The sequence below is a fragment of the Rhinoderma darwinii genome (genome assembly GCF_050947455.1).
Source record: "Rhinoderma darwinii isolate aRhiDar2 chromosome 5 unlocalized genomic scaffold, aRhiDar2.hap1 SUPER_5_unloc_17, whole genome shotgun sequence".
In the NCBI taxonomy this organism is placed as follows: Eukaryota; Metazoa; Chordata; class Amphibia; order Anura; family Rhinodermatidae; genus Rhinoderma; species Rhinoderma darwinii.
Genome location: NW_027461773.1, coordinates 65920 through 87583, shown reverse-complemented (window position 1 = coordinate 87583; position 21664 = coordinate 65920). Strand labels below are relative to the sequence as shown.

Here is a 21664-nt window from a genome sequence, read left to right as displayed (position 1 = left end):
GCTGCCGCTGCCAGTGTTTATCTGCATGGCAGCAGGGCATTTGGGCGTTGCCAGGAAGGCGTTTTTATGTAGATTCCTCCTCTTTCAGCACTGCATTGTGGTGCAAGCAAAAGAAGCAAATCCTGTCTGGCTTCCTCTCCGGCCTTTATTCACCTCCCGTGTAGCTGTGAGTGTGTGAGCCTGCAGGGCCCCATGGAATTGCCTAGAAGTAGGCTGAATCGCTGCAAGGGCTGAACAGCAGTATCGGGCAGGCTCTGGCAACGCGCGGCCCGTTCGGGTTATCGCTTCTCGGCCTTTTGGCTAAGATCAAGTGTAGTATCTGTTCTTATCAGTTTAATATCTGATACGTCCCCTATCTGGGGACCATATATTAAATGGATTTTTAGAACAGGGAGATGGAAATAGAGCTTGCTCTGTCCACTCCACGCATTGACCTGGTATTGCAGTATTTCCAGGACCGGTGCACCCTTTCCTTATGTGTTGACTAAAAGCAGATTCCAAAAGTGTTTTTTGTCTTTGCTATTGTTTCTGTCTTTCTGAAGGGATCTCCCCTTTTAATCCCATTATTTCAACACCTGTTGGACAATGCATGAGTGATAATGAGCTCATTGATTAAATGCAATTAATGAATAGATTGCCACCTCTTGTTGTGTGTCGTCTGTGTTTCTGTGTTTCCGGCATTTCACATTGGAACACCTCATTCACCTTCCTTGTCTTCTCTCCGCCCTCCCTTTTAGGTAAGTTAAAGAGCTGCACCTGAGCCAGCCACTGATTGATTGATTGATTGATTGATTGATTGATTGATTGATTGATGCAGCACAACAGTCAAATAGTGGAGTGGAGTAGGGGAACAGCAAACAGCCAATAAAGCAGCCCGCCCGCTCGCCTGCCCGCCACAATGGACCTACCTGTGTACACTAGATGGATGTGATGGAATGTACTGTCGTCCCTACATTTCAAGAAGAAGTAAGAATTGCAGTTGCAACAAAGCCTTGCTTGCCTACAAAGAGAGCAGCAATTTGGATTTGTTACTATGTTACCTAGAAGAATAACAAACTGTGCAAGGATGGAGGTTGTAGGAGCAAGGAGAAGTTGTCTGTAAAGTTGGTGGATGCCTATTTTCCATTTTGCAGTCCCTTGTCTCCCTCTTGTGGCCTCCTGGAGGCAACTAGCTGTGCAAAAAAAAGACAGCCTGGCGGCCGGCTGTTGCAGTGTTGCCCTCTCAGGCAACACTGAGTGACTGACTGAGCCTCACCGTCTTATATAAAGTTCAGACGGAACTTTGCACGTGTCATAGTGGAGCCCTCAGGATTCCAGAGCCAGCTTTCTGACATCATAATGGGGCCTCAGAGATAAAAGCCTGGGCCCAGGCAGTGTTGGTTAGTGCTGCTCAGCAGGCAGCACTGGACTGGACTGGATTACAGCTGATACAAGGTGTGAAGGAACAAGGGGTGGCTGTGGGCATGCACTTGCTGCCGCTGCCAGTGTTTATCTGCATGTCAGCAGGGCATTTGGGCGTTGCCAGGAAGGCGTTTTTATGTAGATTCCTCCTCTTTCAGCACTGCATTGTGGTGCAAGCAAAAGAAGCAAATCCTGTCTGGCTTCCTCTCCGGCCTTTATTCACCTCCCGTGTAGCTGTGAGTGTGTGAGCCTGCAGGGCCCCATGGAATTGCCTAGAAGTAGGCTGAATCGCTGCAAGGGCTGAACAGCAGTATCGGGCAGGCTCGGGCAACGCGCGGCCCGTTCGGGTTATCGCTTCTCGGCCTTTTGGCTAAGATCAAGTGTAGTATCTGTTCTTATCAGTTTAATATCTGATACGTCCCCTATCTGGGGACCATATATTAAATGGATTTTTAGAACAGGGAGATGGAAATAGAGCTTGCTCTGTCCACTCCACGCATTGACCTGGTATTGCAGTATTTCCAGGACCGGTGCACCCTTTCCTTATGTGTTGACTAAAAGCAGATTCCAAAAGTGTTTTTTGTCTTTGCTATTGTTTCTGTCTTTCTGAAGGGATCTCCCCTTTTAATCCCATTATTTCAACACCTGTTGGACAATGCATGAGTGATAATGAGCTCATTGATTAAATGCAATTAATGAATAGATTGCCACCTCTTGTTGTGTGTCGTCTGTGTTTCTGTGTTTCCGGCATTTCACATTGGAACACCTCATTCACCTTCCTTGTCTTCTCTCCGCCCTCCCTTTTAGGTAAGTTAAAGAGCTGCACCTGAGCCAGCCACTGATTGATTGATTGATTGATTGATTGATTGATTGATTGATTGATTGATTGATTGATTGATTGATGCAGCACAACAGTCAAATAGTGGAGTGGAGTAGGGGAACAGCAAACAGCCAATAAAGCAGCCCGCCCGCTCGCCTGCCCGCCACAATGGACCTACCTGTGTACACTAGATGGATGTGATGGAATGTACTGTCGTCCCTACATTTCAAGAAGAAGTAAGAATTGCAGTTGCAACAAAGCCTTGCTTGCCTACAAAGAGAGCAGCAATTTGGATTTGTTACTATGTTACCTAGAAGAATAACAAACTGTGCAAGGATGGAGGTTGTAGGAGCAAGGAGAAGTTGTCTGTAAAGTTGGTGGATGCCTATTTTCCATTTTGCAGTCCCTTGTCTCCCTCTTGTGGCCTCCTGGAGGCAACTAGCTGTGCAAAAAAAAGACAGCCTGGCGGCCGGCTGTTGCAGTGTTGCCCTCTCAGGCAACACTGAGTGACTGACTGAGCCTCACCGTCTTATATAAAGTTCAGACGGAACTTTGCACGTGTCATAGTGGAGCCCTCAGGATTCCAGAGCCAGCTTTCTGACATCATAATGGGGCCTCAGAGATAAAAGCCTGGGCCCAGGCAGTGTTGGTCAGTGCTGCTCAGCAGGCAGCACTGGACTGGACTGGATTACAGCTGATACAAGGTGTGAAGGAACAAGGGGTGGCTGTGGGCATGCACTTGCTGCCGCTGCCAGTGTTTATCTGCATGTCAGCAGGGCATTTGGGCGTTGCCAGGAAGGCGTTTTTATGTAGATTCCTCCTCTTTCAGCACTGCATTGTGGTGCAAGCAAAAGAAGCAAATCCTGTCTGGCTTCCTCTCCGGCCTTTATTCACCTCCCGTGTAGCTGTGAGTGTGTGAGCCTGCAGGGCCCCATGGAATTGCCTAGAAGTAGGCTGAATCGCTGCAAGGGCTGAACAGCAGTATCGGGCAGGCTCGGGCAACGCGCGGCCCGTTCGGGTTATCGCTTCTCGGCCTTTTGGCTAAGATCAAGTGTAGTATCTGTTCTTATCAGTTTAATATCTGATACGTCCCCTATCTGGGGACCATATATTAAATGGATTTTTAGAACAGGGAGATGGAAATAGAGCTTGCTCTGTCCACTCCACGCATTGACCTGGTATTGCAGTATTTCCAGGACCGGTGCACCCTTTCCTTATGTGTTGACTAAAAGCAGATTCCAAAAGTGTTTTTTGTCTTTGCTATTGTTTCTGTCTTTCTGAAGGGATCTCCCCTTTTAATCCCATTATTTCAACACCTGTTGGACAATGCATGAGTGATAATGAGCTCATTGATTAAATGCAATTAATGAATAGATTGCCACCTCTTGTTGTGTGTCGTCTGTGTTTCTGTGTTTCCGGCATTTCACATTGGAACACCTCATTCACCTTCCTTGTCTTCTCTCCGCCCTCCCTTTTAGGTAAGTTAAAGAGCTGCACCTGAGCCAGCCACTGATTGATTGATTGATTGATTGATTGATTGATTGATTGATTGATTGATTGATTGATTGATTGATGCAGCACAACAGTCAAATAGTGGAGTGGAGTAGGGGAACAGCAAACAGCCAATAAAGCAGCCCGCCCGCTCGCCTGCCCGCCACAATGGACCTACCTGTGTACACTAGATGGATGTGATGGAATGTACTGTCGTCCCTACATTTCAAGAAGAAGTAAGAATTGCAGTTGCAACAAAGCCTTGCTTGCCTACAAAGAGAGCAGCAATTTGGATTTGTTACTATGTTACCTAGAAGAATAACAAACTGTGCAAGGATGGAGGTTGTAGGAGCAAGGAGAAGTTGTCTGTAAAGTTGGTGGATGCCTATTTTCCATTTTGCAGTCCCTTGTCTCCCTCTTGTGGCCTCCTGGAAGCAACTAGCTGTGCAAAAAAAAGACAGCCTGGCGGCCGGCTGTTGCAGTGTTGCCCTCTCAGGCAACACTGAGTGACTGACTGAGCCTCACCGTCTTATATAAAGTTCAGACGGAACTTTGCACGTGTCATAGTGGAGCCCTCAGGATTCCAGAGCCAGCTTTCTGACATCATAATGGGGCCTCAGAGATAAAAGCCTGGGCCCAGGCAGTGTTGGTCAGTGCTGCTCAGCAGGCAGCACTGGACTGGACTGGATTACAGCTGATACAAGGTGTGAAGGAACAAGGGGTGGCTGTGGGCATGCACTTGCTGCCGCTGCCAGTGTTTATCTGCATGGCAGCAGGGCATTTGGGCGTTGCCAGGAAGGCGTTTTTATGTAGATTCCTCCTCTTTCAGCACTGCATTGTGGTGCAAGCAAAAGAAGCAAATCCTGTCTGGCTTCCTCTCCGGCCTTTATTCACCTCCCGTGTAGCTGTGAGTGTGTGAGCCTGCAGGGCCCCATGGAATTGCCTAGAAGTAGGCTGAATCGCTGCAAGGGCTGAACAGCAGTATCGGGCAGGCTCGGGCAACGCGCGGCCCGTTCGGGTTATCGCTTCTCGGCCTTTTGGCTAAGATCAAGTGTAGTATCTGTTCTTATCAGTTTAATATCTGATACGTCCCCTATCTGGGGACCATATATTAAATGGATTTTTAGAACAGGGAGATGGAAATAGAGCTTGCTCTGTCCACTCCACGCATTGACCTGGTATTGCAGTATTTCCAGGACCGGTGCACCCTTTCCTTATGTGTTGACTAAAAGCAGATTCCAAAAGTGTTTTTTGTCTTTGCTATTGTTTCTGTCTTTCTGAAGGGATCTCCCCTTTTAATCCCATTATTTCAACACCTGTTGGACAATGCATGAGTGATAATGAGCTCATTGATTAAATGCAATTAATGAATAGATTGCCACCTCTTGTTGTGTGTCGTCTGTGTTTCTGTGTTTCCGGCATTTCACATTGGAACACCTCATTCACCTTCCTTGTCTTCTCTCCGCCCTCCCTTTTAGGTAAGTTAAAGAGCTGCACCTGAGCCAGCCACTGATTGATTGATTGATTGATTGATTGATTGATTGATTGATTGATGCAGCACAACAGTCAAATAGTGGAGTGGAGTAGGGGAACAGCAAACAGCCAATAAAGCAGCCCGCCCGCTCGCCTGCCCGCCACAATGGACCTACCTGTGTACACTAGATGGATGTGATGGAATGTACTGTCGTCCCTACATTTCAAGAAGAAGTAAGAATTGCAGTTGCAACAAAGCCTTGCTTGCCTACAAAGAGAGCAGCAATTTGGATTTGTTACTATGTTACCTAGAAGAATAACAAACTGTGCAAGGATGGAGGTTGTAGGAGCAAGGAGAAGTTGTCTGTAAAGTTGGTGGATGCCTATTTTCCATTTTGCAGTCCCTTGTCTCCCTCTTGTGGCCTCCTGGAGGCAACTAGCTGTGCAAAAAAAAGACAGCCTGGCGGCCGGCTGTTGCAGTGTTGCCCTCTCAGGCAACACTGAGTGACTGACTGAGCCTCACCGTCTTATATAAAGTTCAGACGGAACTTTGCACGTGTCATAGTGGAGCCCTCAGGATTCCAGAGCCAGCTTTCTGACATCATAATGGGGCCTCAGAGATAAAAGCCTGGGCCCAGGCAGTGTTGGTCAGTGCTGCTCAGCAGGCAGCACTGGACTGGACTGGATTACAGCTGATACAAGGTGTGAAGGAACAAGGGGTGGCTGTGGGCATGCACTTGCTGCCGCTGCCAGTGTTTATCTGCATGGCAGCAGGGCATTTGGGCGTTGCCAGGAAGGCGTTTTTATGTAGATTCCTCCTCTTTCAGCACTGCATTGTGGTGCAAGCAAAAGAAGCAAATCCTGTCTGGCTTCCTCTCCGGCCTTTATTCACCTCCCGTGTAGCTGTGAGTGTGTGAGCCTGCAGGGCCCCATGGAATTGCCTAGAAGTAGGCTGAATCGCTGCAAGGGCTGAACAGCAGTATCGGGCAGGCTCGGGCAACGCGCGGCCCGTTCGGGTTATCGCTTTTCGGCCTTTTGGCTAAGATCAAGTGTAGTATCTGTTCTTATCAGTTTAATATCTGATACGTCCCCTATCTGGGGACCATATATTAAATGGATTTTTAGAACAGGGAGATGGAAATAGAGCTTGCTCTGTCCACTCCACGCATTGACCTGGTATTGCAGTATTTCCAGGACCGGTGCACCCTTTCCTTATGTGTTGACTAAAAGCAGATTCCAAAAGTGTTTTTTGTCTTTGCTATTGTTTCTGTCTTTCTGAAGGGATCTCCCCTTTTAATCCCATTATTTCAACACCTGTTGGACAATGCATGAGTGATAATGAGCTCATTGATTAAATGCAATTAATGAATAGATTGCCACCTCTTGTTGTGTGTCGTCTGTGTTTCTGTGTTTCCGGCATTTCACATTGGAACACCTCATTCACCTTCCTTGTCTTCTCTCCGCCCTCCCTTTTAGGTAAGTTAAAGAGCTGCACCTGAGCCAGCCACTGATTGATTGATTGATTGATTGATTGATTGATTGATTGATTGATTGATTGATTGATGCAGCACAACAGTCAAATAGTGGAGTGGAGTAGGGGAACAGCAAACAGCCAATAAAGCAGCCCGCCCGCTCGCCTGCCCGCCACAATGGACCTACCTGTGTACACTAGATGGATGTGATGGAATGTACTGTCGTCCCTACATTTCAAGAAGAAGTAAGAATTGCAGTTGCAACAAAGCCTTGCTTGCCTTGCCTACAAAGAGAGCAGCAATTTGGATTTGTTACTATGTTACCTAGAAGAATAACAAACTGTGCAAGGATGGAGGTTGTAGGAGCAAGGAGAAGTTGTCTGTAAAGTTGGTGGATGCCTATTTTCCATTTTGCAGTCCCTTGTCTCCCTCTTGTGGCCTCCTGGAGGCAACTAGCTGTGCAAAAAAAAGACAGCCTGGCGGCCGGCTGTTGCAGTGTTGCCCTCTCAGGCAACACTGAGTGACTGACTGAGCCTCACCGTCTTATATAAAGTTCAGACGGAACTTTGCACGTGTCATAGTGGAGCCCTCAGGATTCCAGAGCCAGCTTTCTGACATCATAATGGGGCCTCAGAGATAAAAGCCTGGGCCCAGGCAGTGTTGGTCAGTGCTGCTCAGCAGGCAGCACTGGACTGGACTGGATTACAGCTGATACAAGGTGTGAAGGAACAAGGGGTGGCTGTGGGCATGCACTTGCTGCCGCTGCCAGTGTTTATCTGCATGGCAGCAGGGCATTTGGGCGTTGCCAGGAAGGCGTTTTTATGTAGATTCCTCCTCTTTCAGCACTGCATTGTGGTGCAAGCAAAAGAAGCAAATCCTGTCTGGCTTCCTCTCCGGCCTTTATTCACCTCCCGTGTAGCTGTGAGTGTGTGAGCCTGCAGGGCCCCATGGAATTGCCTAGAAGTAGGCTGAATCGCTGCAAGGGCTGAACAGCAGTATCGGGCAGGCTCGGGCAACGCGCGGCCCGTTCGGGTTATCGCTTCTCGGCCTTTTGGCTAAGATCAAGTGTAGTATCTGTTCTTATCAGTTTAATATCTGATACGTCCCCTATCTGGGGACCATATATTAAATGGATTTTTAGAACAGGGAGATGGAAATAGAGCTTGCTCTGTCCACTCCACGCATTGACCTGGTATTGCAGTATTTCCAGGACCGGTGCACCCTTTCCTTATGTGTTGACTAAAAGCAGATTCCAAAAGTGTTTTTTGTCTTTGCTATTGTTTCTGTCTTTCTGAAGGGATCTCCCCTTTTAATCCCATTATTTCAACACCTGTTGGACAATGCATGAGTGATAATGAGCTCATTGATTAAATGCAATTAATGAATAGATTGCCACCTCTTGTTGTGTGTCGTCTGTGTTTCTGTGTTTCCGGCATTTCACATTGGAACACCTCATTCACCTTCCTTGTCTTCTCTCCGCCCTCCCTTTTAGGTAAGTTAAAGAGCTGCACCTGAGCCAGCCACTGATTGATTGATTGATTGATTGATTGATTGATTGATTGATTGATTGATTGATTGATGCAGCACAACAGTCAAATAGTGGAGTGGAGTAGGGGAACAGCAAACAGCCAATAAAGCAGCCCGCCCGCTCGCCTGCCCGCCACAATGGACCTACCTGTGTACACTAGATGGATGTGATGGAATGTACTGTCGTCCCTACATTTCAAGAAGAAGTAAGAATTGCAGTTGCAACAAAGCCTTGCTTGCCTACAAAGAGAGCAGCAATTTGGATTTGTTACTATGTTACCTAGAAGAATAACAAACTGTGCAAGGATGGAGGTTGTAGGAGCAAGGAGAAGTTGTCTGTAAAGTTGGTGGATGCCTATTTTCCATTTTGCAGTCCCTTGTCTCCCTCTTGTGGCCTCCTGGAGGCAACTAGCTGTGCAAAAAAAAGACAGCCTGGCGGCCGGCTGTTGCAGTGTTGCCCTCTCAGGCAACACTGAGTGACTGACTGAGCCTCACCGTCTTATATAAAGTTCAGACGGAACTTTGCACGTGTCATAGTGGAGCCCTCAGGATTCCAGAGCCAGCTTTCTGACATCATAATGGGGCCTCAGAGATAAAAGCCTGGGCCCAGGCAGTGTTGGTCAGTGCTGCTCAGCAGGCAGCACTGGACTGGACTGGATTACAGCTGATACAAGGTGTGAAGGAACAAGGGGTGGCTGTGGGCATGCACTTGCTGCCGCTGCCAGTGTTTATCTGCATGGCAGCAGGGCATTTGGGCGTTGCCAGGAAGGCGTTTTTATGTAGATTCCTCCTCTTTCAGCACTGCATTGTGGTGCAAGCAAAAGAAGCAAATCCTGTCTGGCTTCCTCTCCGGCCTTTATTCACCTCCCGTGTAGCTGTGAGTGTGTGAGCCTGCAGGGCCCCATGGAATTGCCTAGAAGTAGGCTGAATCGCTGCAAGGGCTGAACAGCAGTATCGGGCAGGCTCGGGCAACGCGCGGCCCGTTCGGGTTATCGCTTCTCGGCCTTTTGGCTAAGATCAAGTGTAGTATCTGTTCTTATCAGTTTAATATCTGATACGTCCCCTATCTGGGGACCATATATTAAATGGATTTTTAGAACAGGGAGATGGAAATAGAGCTTGCTCTGTCCACTCCACGCATTGACCTGGTATTGCAGTATTTCCAGGACCGGTGCACCCTTTCCTTGTTGACTAAAAGCAGATTCCAAAAGTGTTTTTTGTCTTTGCTATTGTTTCTGTCTTTCTGAAGGGATCTCCCCTTTTAATCCCATTATTTCAACACCTGTTGGACAATGCATGAGTGATAATGAGCTCATTGATTAAATGCAATTAATGAATAGATTGCCACCTCTTGTTGTGTGTCGTCTGTGTTTCTGTGTTTCCGGCATTTCACATTGGAACACCTCATTCACCTTCCTTGTCTTCTCTCCGCCCTCCCTTTTAGGTAAGTTAAAGAGCTGCACCTGAGCCAGCCACTGATTGATTGATTGATTGATTGATTGATTGATTGATTGATTGATTGATTGATTGATGCAGCACAACAGTCAAATAGTGGAGTGGAGTAGGGGAACAGCAAACAGCCAATAAAGCAGCCCGCCCGCTCGCCTGCCCGCCACAATGGACCTACCTGTGTACACTAGATGGATGTGATGGAATGTACTGTCGTCCCTACATTTCAAGAAGAAGTAAGAATTGCAGTTGCAACAAAGCCTTGCTTGCCTACAAAGAGAGCAGCAATTTGGATTTGTTACTATGTTACCTAGAAGAATAACAAACTGTGCAAGGATGGAGGTTGTAGGAGCAAGGAGAAGTTGTCTGTAAAGTTGGTGGATGCCTATTTTCCATTTTGCAGTCCCTTGTCTCCCTCTTGTGGCCTCCTGGAGGCAACTAGCTGTGCAAAAAAAAGACAGCCTGGCGGCCGGCTGTTGCAGTGTTGCCCTCTCAGGCAACACTGAGTGACTGACTGAGCCTCACCGTCTTATATAAAGTTCAGACGGAACTTTGCACGTGTCATAGTGGAGCCCTCAGGATTCCAGAGCCAGCTTTCTGACATCATAATGGGGCCTCAGAGATAAAAGCCTGGGCCCAGGCAGTGTTGGTCAGTGCTGCTCAGCAGGCAGCACTGGACTGGACTGGATTACAGCTGATACAAGGTGTGAAGGAACAAGGGGTGGCTGTGGGCATGCACTTGCTGCCGCTGCCAGTGTTTATCTGCATGGCAGCAGGGCATTTGGGCGTTGCCAGGAAGGCGTTTTTATGTAGATTCCTCCTCTTTCAGCACTGCATTGTGGTGCAAGCAAAAGAAGCAAATCCTGTCTGGCTTCCTCTCCGGCCTTTATTCACCTCCCGTGTAGCTGTGAGTGTGTGAGCCTGCAGGGCCCCATGGAATTGCCTAGAAGTAGGCTGAATCGCTGCAAGGGCTGAACAGCAGTATCGGGCAGGCTCGGGCAACGCGCGGCCCGTTCGGGTTATCGCTTCTCAGCCTTTTGGCTAAGATCAAGTGTAGTATCTGTTCTTATCAGTTTAATATCTGATACGTCCCCTATCTGGGGACCATATATTAAATGGATTTTTAGAACAGGGAGATGGAAATAGAGCTTGCTCTGTCCACTCCACGCATTGACCTGGTATTGCAGTATTTCCAGGACCGGTGCACCCTTTCCTTATGTGTTGACTAAAAGCAGATTCCAAAAGTGTTTTTTGTCTTTGCTATTGTTTCTGTCTTTCTGAAGGGATCTCCCCTTTTAATCCCATTATTTCAACACCTGTTGGACAATGCATGAGTGATAATGAGCTCATTGATTAAATGCAATTAATGAATAGATTGCCACCTCTTGTTGTGTGTCGTCTGTGTTTCTGTGTTTCCGGCATTTCACATTGGAACACCTCATTCACCTTCCTTGTCTTCTCTCCGCCCTCCCTTTTAGGTAAGTTAAAGAGCTGCACCTGAGCCAGCCACTGATTGATTGATTGATTGATTGATTGATTGATTGATTGATTGATTGATTGATTGATGCAGCACAACAGTCAAATAGTGGAGTGGAGTAGGGGAACAGCAAACAGCCAATAAAGCAGCCCGCCCGCTCGCCTGCCCGCCACAATGGACCTACCTGTGTACACTAGATGGATGTGATGGAATGTACTGTCGTCCCTACATTTCAAGAAGAAGTAAGAATTGCAGTTGCAACAAAGCCTTGCTTGCCTACAAAGAGAGCAGCAATTTGGATTTGTTACTATGTTACCTAGAAGAATAACAAACTGTGCAAGGATGGAGGTTGTAGGAGCAAGGAGAAGTTGTCTGTAAAGTTGGTGGATGCCTATTTTCCATTTTGCAGTCCCTTGTCTCCCTCTTGTGGCCTCCTGGAGGCAACTAGCTGTGCAAAAAAAAGACAGCCTGGCGGCCGGCTGTTGCAGTGTTGCCCTCTCAGGCAACACTGAGTGACTGACTGAGCCTCACCGTCTTATATAAAGTTCAGACGGAACTTTGCACGTGTCATAGTGGAGCCCTCAGGATTCCAGAGCCAGCTTTCTGACATCATAATGGGGCCTAAGGGATAAAAGCCTGGGCCCAGGCAGTGTTGGTCAGTGCTGCTCAGCAGGCAGCACTGGACTGGACTGGATTACAGCTGATACAAGGTGTGAAGGAACAAGGGGTGGCTGTGGGCATGCACTTGCTGCCGCTGCCAGTGTTTATCTGCATGGCAGCAGGGCATTTGGGCGTTGCCAGGATGGCGTTTTTATGTAGATTCCTCCTCTTTCAGCACTGCATTGTGGTGCAAGCAAAAGAAGCAAATCCTGTCTGGCTTCCTCTCCGGCCTTTATTCACCTCCCGTGTAGCTGTGAGTGTGTGAGCCTGCAGGGCCCCATGGAATTGCCTAGAAGTAGGCTGAATCGCTGCAAGGGCTGAACAGCAGTATCGGGCAGGCTCGGGCAACGCGCGGCCCGTTCGGGTTATCGCTTCTCGGCCTTTTGGCTAAGATCAAGTGTAGTATCTGTTCTTATCAGTTTAATATCTGATACGTCCCCTATCTGGGGACCATATATTAAATGGATTTTTAGAACAGGGAGATGGAAATAGAGCTTGCTCTGTCCACTCCACGCATTGACCTGGTATTGCAGTATTTCCAGGACCGGTGCACCCTTTCCTTATGTGTTGACTAAAAGCAGATTCCAAAAGTGTTTTTTGTCTTTGCTATTGTTTCTGTCTTTCTGAAGGGATCTCCCCTTTTAATCCCATTATTTCAACACCTGTTGGACAATGCATGAGTGATAATGAGCTCATTGATTAAATGCAATTAATGAATAGATTGCCACCTCTTGTTGTGTGTCGTCTGTGTTTCTGTGTTTCCGGCATTTCACATTGGAACACCTCATTCACCTTCCTTGTCTTCTCTCCGCCCTCCCTTTTAGGTAAGTTAAAGAGCTGCACCTGAGCCAGCCACTGATTGATTGATTGATTGATTGATTGATTGATTGATTGATTGATGCAGCACAACAGTCAAATAGTGGAGTGGAGTAGGGGAACAGCAAACAGCCAATAAAGCAGCCCGCCCGCTCGCCTGCCCGCCACAATGGACCTACCTGTGTACACTAGATGGATGTGATGGAATGTACTGTCGTCCCTACATTTCAAGAAGAAGTAAGAATTGCAGTTGCAACAAAGCCTTGCTTGCCTACAAAGAGAGCAGCAATTTGAATTTGTTACTATGTTACCTAGAAGAATAACAAACTGTGCAAGGATGGAGGTTGTAGGAGCAAGGAGAAGTTGTCTGTAAAGTTGGTGGATGCCTATTTTCCATTTTGCAGTCCCTTGTCTCCCTCTTGTGGCCTCCTGGAGGCAACTAGCTGTGCAAAAAAAAGACAGCCTGGCGGCCGGCTGTTGCAGTGTTGCCCTCTCAGGCAACACTGAGTGACTGACTGAGCCTCACCGTCTTATATAAAGTTCAGACGGAACTTTGCACGTGTCATAGTGGAGCCCTCAGGATTCCAGAGCCAGCTTTCTGACATCATAATGGGGCCTCAGAGATAAAAGCCTGGGCCCAGGCAGTGTTGGTCAGTGCTGCTCAGCAGGCAGCACTGGACTGGACTGGATTACAGCTGATACAAGGTGTGAAGGAACAAGGGGTGGCTGTGGGCATGCACTTGCTGCCGCTGCCAGTGTTTATCTGCATGGCAGCAGGGCATTTGGGCGTTGCCAGGAAGGCGTTTTTATGTAGATTCCTCCTCTTTCAGCACTGCATTGTGGTGCAAGCAAAAGAAGCAAATCCTGTCTGGCTTCCTCTCCGGCCTTTATTCACCTCCCGTGTAGCTGTGAGTGTGTGAGCCTGCAGGGCCCCATGGAATTGCCTAGAAGTAGGCTGAATCGCTGCAAGGGCTGAACAGCAGTATCGGGCAGGCTCGGGCAACGCGCGGCCCGTTCGGGTTATCGCTTCTCGGCCTTTTGGCTAAGATCAAGTGTAGTATCTGTTCTTATCAGTTTAATATCTGATACGTCCCCTATCTGGGGACCATATATTAAATGGATTTTTAGAACAGGGAGATGGAAATAGAGCTTGCTCTGTCCACTCCACGCATTGACCTGGTATTGCAGTATTTCCAGGACCGGTGCACCCTTTCCTTATGTGTTGACTAAAAGCAGATTCCAAAAGTGTTTTTTGTCTTTGCTATTGTTTCTGTCTTTCTGAAGGGATCTCCCCTTTTAATCCCATTATTTCAACACCTGTTGGACAATGCATGAGTGATAATGAGCTCATTGATTAAATGCAATTAATGAATAGATTGCCACCTCTTGTTGTGTGTCGTCTGTGTTTCTGTGTTTCCGGCATTTCACATTGGAACACCTCATTCACCTTCCTTGTCTTCTCTCCGCCCTCCCTTTTAGGTAAGTTAAAGAGCTGCACCTGAGCCAGCCACTGATTGATTGATTGATTGATTGATTGATTGATTGATTGATTGATTGATTGATGCAGCACAACAGTCAAATAGTGGAGTGGAGTAGGGGAACAGCAAACAGCCAATAAAGCAGCCCGCCCGCTCGCCTGCCCGATGGATGTGATGGAATGTACTGTCGTCCCTACATTTCAAGAAGAAGTAAGAATTGCAGTTGCAACAAAGCCTTGCTTGCCTACAAAGAGAGCAGCAATTTGGATTTGTTACTATGTTACCTAGAAGAATAACAAACTGTGCAAGGATGGAGGTTGTAGGAGCAAGGAGAAGTTGTCTGTAAAGTTGGTGGATGCCTATTTTCCATTTTGCAGTCCCTTGTCTCCCTCTTGTGGCCTCCTGGAGGCAACTAGCTGTGCAAAAAAAAGACAGCCTGGCGGCCGGCTGTTGCAGTGTTGCCCTCTCAGGCAACACTGAGTGACTGACTGAGCCTCACCGTCTTATATAAAGTTCAGACGGAACTTTGCACGTGTCATAGTGGAGCCCTCAGGATTCCAGAGCCAGCTTTCTGACATCATAATGGGGCCTCAGAGATAAAAGCCTGGGCCCAGGCAGTGTTGGTCAGTGCTGCTCAGCAGGCAGCACTGGACTGGACTGGATTACAGCTGATACAAGGTGTGAAGGAACAAGGGGTGGCTGTGGGCATGCACTTGCTGCCGCTGCCAGTGTTTATCTGCATGGCAGCAGGGCATTTGGGCGTTGCCAGGAAGGCGTTTTTATGTAGATTCCTCCTCTTTCAGCACTGCATTGTGGTGCAAGCAAAAGAAGCAAATCCTGTCTGGCTTCCTCTCCGGCCTTTATTCACCTCCCGTGTAGCTGTGAGTGTGTGAGCCTGCAGGGCCCCATGGAATTGCCTAGAAGTAGGCTGAATCGCTGCAAGGGCTGAACAGCAGTATCGGGCAGGCTCGGGCAACGCGCGGCCCGTTCGGGTTATCGCTTCTCGGCCTTTTGGCTAAGATCAAGTGTAGTATCTGTTCTTATCAGTTTAATATCTGATACGTCCCCTATCTGGGGACCATATATTAAATGGATTTTTAGAACAGGGAGATGGAAATAGAGCTTGCTCTGTCCACTCCACGCATTGACCTGGTATTGCAGTATTTCCAGGACCGGTGCACCCTTTCCTTATGTGTTGACTAAAAGCAGATTCCAAAAGTGTTTTTTGTCTTTGCTATTGTTTCTGTCTTTCTGAAGGGATCTCCCCTTTTAATCCCATTATTTCAACACCTGTTGGACAATGCATGAGTGATAATGAGCTCATTGATTAAATGCAATTAATGAATAGATTGCCACCTCTTGTTGTGTGTCGTCTGTGTTTCTGTGTTTCCGGCATTTCACATTGGAACACCTCATTCACCTTCCTTGTCTTCTCTCCGCCCTCCCTTTTAGGTAAGTTAAAGAGCTGCACCTGAGCCAGCCACTGATTGATTGATTGATTGATTGATTGATTGATTGATTGATTGATTGATGCAGCACAACAGTCAAATAGTGGAGTGGAGTAGGGGAACAGCAAACAGCCAATAAAGCAGCCCGCCCGCTCGCCTGCCCGCCACAATGGACCTACCTGTGTACACTAGATGGATGTGATGGAATGTACTGTCGTCCCTACATTTCAAGAAGAAGTAAGAATTGCAGTTGCAACAAAGCCTTGCTTGCCTACAAAGAGAGCAGCAATTTGGATTTGTTACTATGTTACCTAGAAGAATAACAAACTGTGCAAGGATGGAGGTTGTAGGAGCAAGGAGAAGTTGTCTGTAAAGTTGGTGGATGCCTATTTTCCATTTTGCAGTCCCTTGTCTCCCTCTTGTGGCCTCCTGGAGGCAACTAGCTGTGCAAAAAAAAGACAGCCTGGCGGCCGGCTGTTGCAGTGTTGCCCTCTCAGGCAACACTGAGTGACTGACTGAGCCTCACCGTCTTATATAAAGTTCAGACGGAACTTTGCACGTGTCATAGTGGAGCCCTCAGGATTCCAGAGCCAGCTTTCTGACATCATAATGGGGCCTCAGAGATAAAAGCCTGGGCCCAGGCAGTGTTGGTCAGTGCTGCTCAGCAGGCAGCACTGGACTGGACTGGATTACAGCTGATACAAGGTGTGAAGGAACAAGGGGTGGCTGTGGGCATGCACTTGCTGCCGCTGCCAGTGTTTATCTGCATGGCAGCAGGGCATTTGGGCGTTGCCAGGAAGGCGTTTTTATGTAGATTCCTCCTCTTTCAGCACTGCATTGTGGTGCAAGCAAAAGAAGCAAATCCTGTCTGGCTTCCTCTCCGGCCTTTATTCACCTCCCGTGTAGCTGTGAGTGTGTGAGCCTGCAGGGCCCCATGGAATTGCCTAGAAGTAGGCTGAATCGCTGCAAGGGCTGAACAGCAGTATCGGGCAGGCTCGGGCAACGCGCGGCCCGTTCGGGTTATCGCTTCTCGGCCTTTTGGCTAAGATCAAGTGTAGTATCTGTTCTTATCAGTTTAATATCTGATACGTCCCCTATCTGGGGACCATATATTAAATGGATTTTTAGAACAGGGAGATGGAAATAGAGCTTGCTCTGTCCACTCCACGCATTGACCTGGTATTGCAGTATTTCCAGGACCGGTGCACCCTTTCCTTATGTGTTGACTAAAAGCAGATTCCAAAAGTGTTTTTTGTCTTTGCTATTGTTTCTGTCTTTCTGAAGGGATCTCCCCTTTTAATCCCATTATTTCAACACCTGTTGGACAATGCATGAGTGATAATGAGCTCATTGATTAAATGCAATTAATGAATAGATTGCCACCTCTTGTTGTGTGTCGTCTGTGTTTCTGTGTTTCCGGCATTTCACATTGGAACACCTCATTCACCTTCCTTGTCTTCTCTCCGCCCTCCCTTTTAGGTAAGTTAAAGAGCTGCACCTGAGCCAGCCACTGATTGATTGATTGATTGATTGATTGATTGATTGATTGATTGATTGATTGATTGATGCAGCACAACAGTCAAATAGTGGAGTGGAGTAGGGGAACAGCAAACAGCCAATAAAGCAGCCTGCCCGCTCGCCTGCCCGCCACAATGGACCTACCTGTGTACACTAGATGGATGTGATGGAATGTACTGTCGTCCCTACATTTCAAGAAGAAGTAAGAATTGCAGTTGCAACAAAGCCTTGCTTGCCTACAAAGAGAGCAGCAATTTGGATTTGTTACTATGTTACCTAGAAGAATAACAAACTGTGCAAGGATGGAGGTTGTAGGAGCAAGGAGAAGTTGTCTGTAAAGTTGGTGGATGCCTATTTTCCATTTTGCAGTCCCTTGTCTCCCTCTTGTGGCCTCCTGGAGGCAACTAGCTGTGCAAAAAAAAGACAGCCTGGCGGCCGGCTGTTGCGGTGTTGCCCTCTCAGGCAACACTGAGTGACTGACTGAGCCTCACCGTCTTATATAAAGTTCAGACGGAACTTTGCACGTGTCATAGTGGAGCCCTCAGGATTCCAGAGCCAGCTTTCTGACATCATAATGGGGCCTCAGAGATAAAAGCCTGGGCCCAGGCAGTGTTGGTCAGTGCTGCTCAGCAGGCAGCACTGGACTGGACTGGATTACAGCTGATACAAGGTGTGAAGGAACAAGGGGTGGCTGTGGGCATGCACTTGCTGCCGCTGCCAGTGTTTATCTGCATGGCAGCAGGGCATTTGGGCGTTGCCAGGAAGGCGTTTTTATGTAGATTCCTCCTCTTTCAGCACTGCATTGTGGTGCAAGCAAAAGAAGCAAATCCTGTCTGGCTTCCTCTCCGGCCTTTATTCACCTCCCGTGTAGCTGTGAGTGTGTGAGCCTGCAGGGCCCCATGGAATTGCCTAGAAGTAGGCTGAATCGCTGCAAGGGCTGAACAGCAGTATCGGGCAGGCTCGGGCAACGCGCGGCCCGTTCGGGTTATCGCTTCTCGGCCTTTTGCCTAAGATCAAGTGTAGTATCTGTTCTTATCAGTTTAATATCTGATACGTCCCCTATCTGGGGACCATATATTAAATGGATTTTTAGAACAGGGAGATGGAAATAGAGCTTGCTCTGTCCACTCCACGCATTGACCTGGTATTGCAGTATTTCCAGGACCGGTGCACCCTTTCCTTATGTGTTGACTAAAAGCAGATTCCAAAAGTGTTTTTTGTCTTTGCTATTGTTTCTGTCTTTCTGAAGGGATCTCCCCTTTTAATCCCATTATTTCAACACCTGTTGGACAATGCATGAGTGATAATGAGCTCATTGATTAAATGCAATTAATGAATAGATTGCCACCTCTTGTTGTGTGTCGTCTGTGTTTCTGTGTTTCCGGCATTTCACATTGGAACACCTCATTCACCTTCCTTGTCTTCTCTCCGCCCTCCCTTTTAGGTAAGTTAAAGAGCTGCACCTGAGCCAGCCACTGATTGATTGATTGATTGATTGATTGATTGATTGATTGATTGATTGATTGATTGATTGATTGATTGATGCAGCACAACAGTCAAATAGTGGAGTGGAGTAGGGGAACAGCAAACAGCCAATAAAGCAGCCCGCCCGCTCGCCTGCCCGCCACAATGGACCTACCTGTGTACACTAGATGGATGTGATGGAATGTACTGTCGTCCCTACATTTCAAGAAGAAGTAAGAATTGCAGTTGCAACAAAGCCTTGCTTGCCTACAAAGAGAGCAGCAATTTGGATTTGTTACTATGTTACCTAGAAGAATAACAAACTGTGCAAGGATGGAGGTTGTAGGAGCAAGGAGAAGTTGTCTGTAAAGTTGGTGGATGCCTATTTTCCATTTTGCAGTCCCTTGTCTCCCTCTTGTGGCCTCCTGGAGGCAACTAGCTGTGCAAAAAAAAGACAGCCTGGCGGCCGGCTGTTGCAGTGTTGCCCTCTCAGGCAACACTGAGTGACTGACTGAGCCTCACCGTCTTATATAAAGTTCAGACGGAACTTTGCACGTGTCATAGTGGAGCCCTCAGGATTCCAGAGCCAGCTTTCTGACATCATAATGGGGCCTCAGAGATAAAAGCCTGGGCCCAGGCAGTGTTGGTCAGTGCTGCTCAGCAGGCAGCACTGGACTGGACTGGATTACAGCTGATACAAGGTGTGAAGGAACAAGGGGTGGCTGTGGGCATGCACTTGCTGCCGCTGCCAGTGTTTATCTGCATGGCAGCAGGGCATTTGGGCGTTGCCAGGAAGGCGTTTTTATGTAGATTCCTCCTCTTTCAGCACTGCATTGTGGTGCAAGCAAAAGAAGCAAATCCTGTCTGGCTTCCTCTCCGGCCTTTATTCACCTCCCGTGTAGCTGTGAGTGTGTGAGCCTGCAGGGCCCCATGGAATTGCCTAGAAGTAGGCTGAATCGCTGCAAGGGCTGAACAGCAGTATCGGGCAGGCTCGGGCAACGCGCGGCCCGTTCGGGTTATCGCTTCTCAGCCTTTTGGCTAAGATCAAGTGTAGTATCTGTTCTTATCAGTTTAATATCTGATACGTCCCCTATCTGGGGACCATATATTAAATGGATTTTTAGAACAGGGAGATGGAAATAGAGCTTGCTCTGTCCACTCCACGCATTGACCTGGTATTGCAGTATTTCCAGGACCGGTGCACCCTTTCCTTATGTGTTGACTAAAAGCAGATTCCAAAAGTGTTTTTTGTCTTTGCTATTGTTTCTGTCTTTCTGAAGGGATCTCCCCTTTTAATCCCATTATTTCAACACCTGTTGGACAATGCATGAGTGATAATGAGCTCATTGATTAAATGCAATTAATGAATAGATTGCCACCTCTTGTTGTGTGTCGTCTGTGTTTCTGTGTTTCCGGCATTTCACATTGGAACACCTCATTCACCTTCCTTGTCTTCTCTCCGCCCTCCCTTTTAGGTAAGTTAAAGAGCTGCACCTGAGCCAGCCACTGATTGATTGATTGATTGATTGATTGATTGATTGATGCAGCACAACAGTCAAATAGTGGAGTGGAGTAGGGGAACAGCAAACAGCCAATAAAGCAGCCCGCCCGCTCGCCTGCCCGCCACAATGGACCTACCTGTGTACACTAGATGGATGTGATGGAATGTACTGTCGTCCCTACATTTCAAGAAGAAGTAAGAATTGCAGTTGCAACAAAGCCTTGCTTGCCTACAAAGAGAGCAGCAATTTGGATTTGTTACTATGTTACCTAGAAGAATAACAAACTGTGCAAGGATGGAGGTTGTAGGAGCAAGGAGAAGTTGTCTGTAAAGTTGGTGGATGCCTATTTTCCATTTTGCAGTCCCTTGTCTCCCTCTTGTGGCCTCCTGGAGGCAACTAGCTGTGCAAAAAAAAGACAGCCTGGCGGCCGGCTGTTGCAGTGTTGCCCTCTCAGGCAACACTGAGTGACTGACTGAGCCTCACCGTCTTATATAAAGTTCAGACGGAACTTTGCACGTGTCATAGTGGAGCCCTCAGGATTCCAGAGCCAGCTTTCTGACATCATAATGGGGCCTCAGAGATAAAAGCCTGGGCCCAGGCAGTGTTGGTCAGTGCTGCTCAGCAGGCAGCACTGGACTGGACTGGATTACAGCTGATACAAGGTGTGAAGGAACAAGGGGTGGCTGTGGGCATGCACTTGCTGCCGCTGCCAGTGTTTATCTGCATGGCAGCAGGGCATTTGGGCGTTGCCAGGAAGGCGTTTTTATGTAGATTCCTCCTCTTTCAGCACTGCATTGTGGTGCAAGCAAAAGAAGCAAATCCTGTCTGGCTTCCTCTCCGGCCTTTATTCACCTCCCGTGTAGCTGTGAGTGTGTGAGCCTGCAGGGCCCCATGGAATTGCCTAGAAGTAGGCTGAATCGCTGCAAGGGCTGAACAGCAGTATCGGGCAGGCTCGGGCAACGCGCGGCCCGTTCGGGTTATCGCTTCTCGGCCTTTTGGCTAAGATCAAGTGTAGTATCTGTTCTTATCAGTTTAATATCTGATACGTCCCCTATCTGGGGACCATATATTAAATGGATTTTTAGAACAGGGAGATGGAAATAGAGCTTGCTCTGTCCACTCCACGCATTGACCTGGTATTGCAGTATTTCCAGGACCGGTGCACCCTTTCCTTATGTGTTGACTAAAAGCAGATTCCAAAAGCGTTTTTTGTCTTTGCTATTGTTTCTGTCTTTCTGAAGGGATCTCCCCTTTTAATCCCATTATTTCAACACCTGTTGGACAATGCATGAGTGATAATGAGCTCATTGATTAAATGCAATTAATGAATAGATTGCCACCTCTTGTTGTGTGTCGTCTGTGTTTCTGTGTTTCCGGCATTTCACATTGGAACACCTCATTCACCTTCCTTGTCTTCTCTCCGCCCTCCCTTTTAGGTAAGTTAAAGAGCTGCACCTGAGCCAGCCACTGATTGATTGATTGATTGATTGATTGATTGATTGATTGATTGATTGATGCAGCACAACAGTCAAATAGTGGAGTGGAGTAGGGGAACAGCAAACAGCCAATAAAGCAGCCCGCCCGCTCGCCTGCCCGCCACAATGGACCTACCTGTGTACACTAGATGGATGTGATGGAATGTACTGTCGTCCCTACATTTCAAGAAGA

At 47.7% G+C, this 21664-nt stretch overlaps 15 non-coding genes across 15 annotated transcripts; all 15 read left to right on the top strand.

Annotated features, from left to right (window-relative positions):
* Positions 1–280: 280 nt before the first annotated feature.
* LOC142686057 (U2 spliceosomal RNA) lies at positions 281–471 on the top strand. Its single transcript, XR_012855440.1, has one exon. It is a non-coding gene; the product is annotated as a U2 spliceosomal RNA (small nuclear RNA).
* A 1280-nt stretch (positions 472–1751) lies between these two features.
* On the top strand, positions 1752–1942 carry LOC142686055 (U2 spliceosomal RNA). Its single transcript, XR_012855439.1, has one exon. It is a non-coding gene; the product is annotated as a U2 spliceosomal RNA (small nuclear RNA).
* A 1300-nt stretch (positions 1943–3242) lies between these two features.
* LOC142686054 (U2 spliceosomal RNA) lies at positions 3243–3433 on the top strand. The gene has a single exon (XR_012855438.1). It is a non-coding gene; the product is annotated as a U2 spliceosomal RNA (small nuclear RNA).
* Positions 3434–4733: 1300 nt separating this feature from the next.
* On the top strand, positions 4734–4924 carry LOC142686052 (U2 spliceosomal RNA). The gene has a single exon (XR_012855436.1). It is a non-coding gene; the product is annotated as a U2 spliceosomal RNA (small nuclear RNA).
* Positions 4925–6204: 1280 nt separating this feature from the next.
* On the top strand, positions 6205–6395 carry LOC142686438 (U2 spliceosomal RNA). Its single transcript, XR_012855785.1, has one exon. It is a non-coding gene; the product is annotated as a U2 spliceosomal RNA (small nuclear RNA).
* A 1297-nt stretch (positions 6396–7692) lies between these two features.
* Positions 7693–7883, top strand: LOC142686051 (U2 spliceosomal RNA). Its single transcript, XR_012855435.1, has one exon. It is a non-coding gene; the product is annotated as a U2 spliceosomal RNA (small nuclear RNA).
* Positions 7884–9175: 1292 nt separating this feature from the next.
* Positions 9176–9366, top strand: LOC142686050 (U2 spliceosomal RNA). Its single transcript, XR_012855434.1, has one exon. It is a non-coding gene; the product is annotated as a U2 spliceosomal RNA (small nuclear RNA).
* Positions 9367–10654: 1288 nt separating this feature from the next.
* On the top strand, positions 10655–10845 carry LOC142686430 (U2 spliceosomal RNA). The gene has a single exon (XR_012855778.1). It is a non-coding gene; the product is annotated as a U2 spliceosomal RNA (small nuclear RNA).
* Positions 10846–12137: 1292 nt separating this feature from the next.
* LOC142686049 (U2 spliceosomal RNA) lies at positions 12138–12328 on the top strand. Its single transcript, XR_012855433.1, has one exon. It is a non-coding gene; the product is annotated as a U2 spliceosomal RNA (small nuclear RNA).
* Positions 12329–13608: 1280 nt separating this feature from the next.
* Positions 13609–13799, top strand: LOC142686048 (U2 spliceosomal RNA). Its single transcript, XR_012855432.1, has one exon. It is a non-coding gene; the product is annotated as a U2 spliceosomal RNA (small nuclear RNA).
* Positions 13800–15059: 1260 nt separating this feature from the next.
* On the top strand, positions 15060–15250 carry LOC142686478 (U2 spliceosomal RNA). The gene has a single exon (XR_012855818.1). It is a non-coding gene; the product is annotated as a U2 spliceosomal RNA (small nuclear RNA).
* A 1284-nt stretch (positions 15251–16534) lies between these two features.
* On the top strand, positions 16535–16725 carry LOC142686477 (U2 spliceosomal RNA). The gene has a single exon (XR_012855817.1). It is a non-coding gene; the product is annotated as a U2 spliceosomal RNA (small nuclear RNA).
* A 1292-nt stretch (positions 16726–18017) lies between these two features.
* LOC142686453 (U2 spliceosomal RNA) lies at positions 18018–18208 on the top strand. The gene has a single exon (XR_012855799.1). It is a non-coding gene; the product is annotated as a U2 spliceosomal RNA (small nuclear RNA).
* Positions 18209–19512: 1304 nt separating this feature from the next.
* Positions 19513–19703, top strand: LOC142686429 (U2 spliceosomal RNA). Its single transcript, XR_012855777.1, has one exon. It is a non-coding gene; the product is annotated as a U2 spliceosomal RNA (small nuclear RNA).
* Positions 19704–20975: 1272 nt separating this feature from the next.
* Positions 20976–21166, top strand: LOC142686475 (U2 spliceosomal RNA). The gene has a single exon (XR_012855816.1). It is a non-coding gene; the product is annotated as a U2 spliceosomal RNA (small nuclear RNA).
* Positions 21167–21664: the final 498 nt, after the last annotated feature.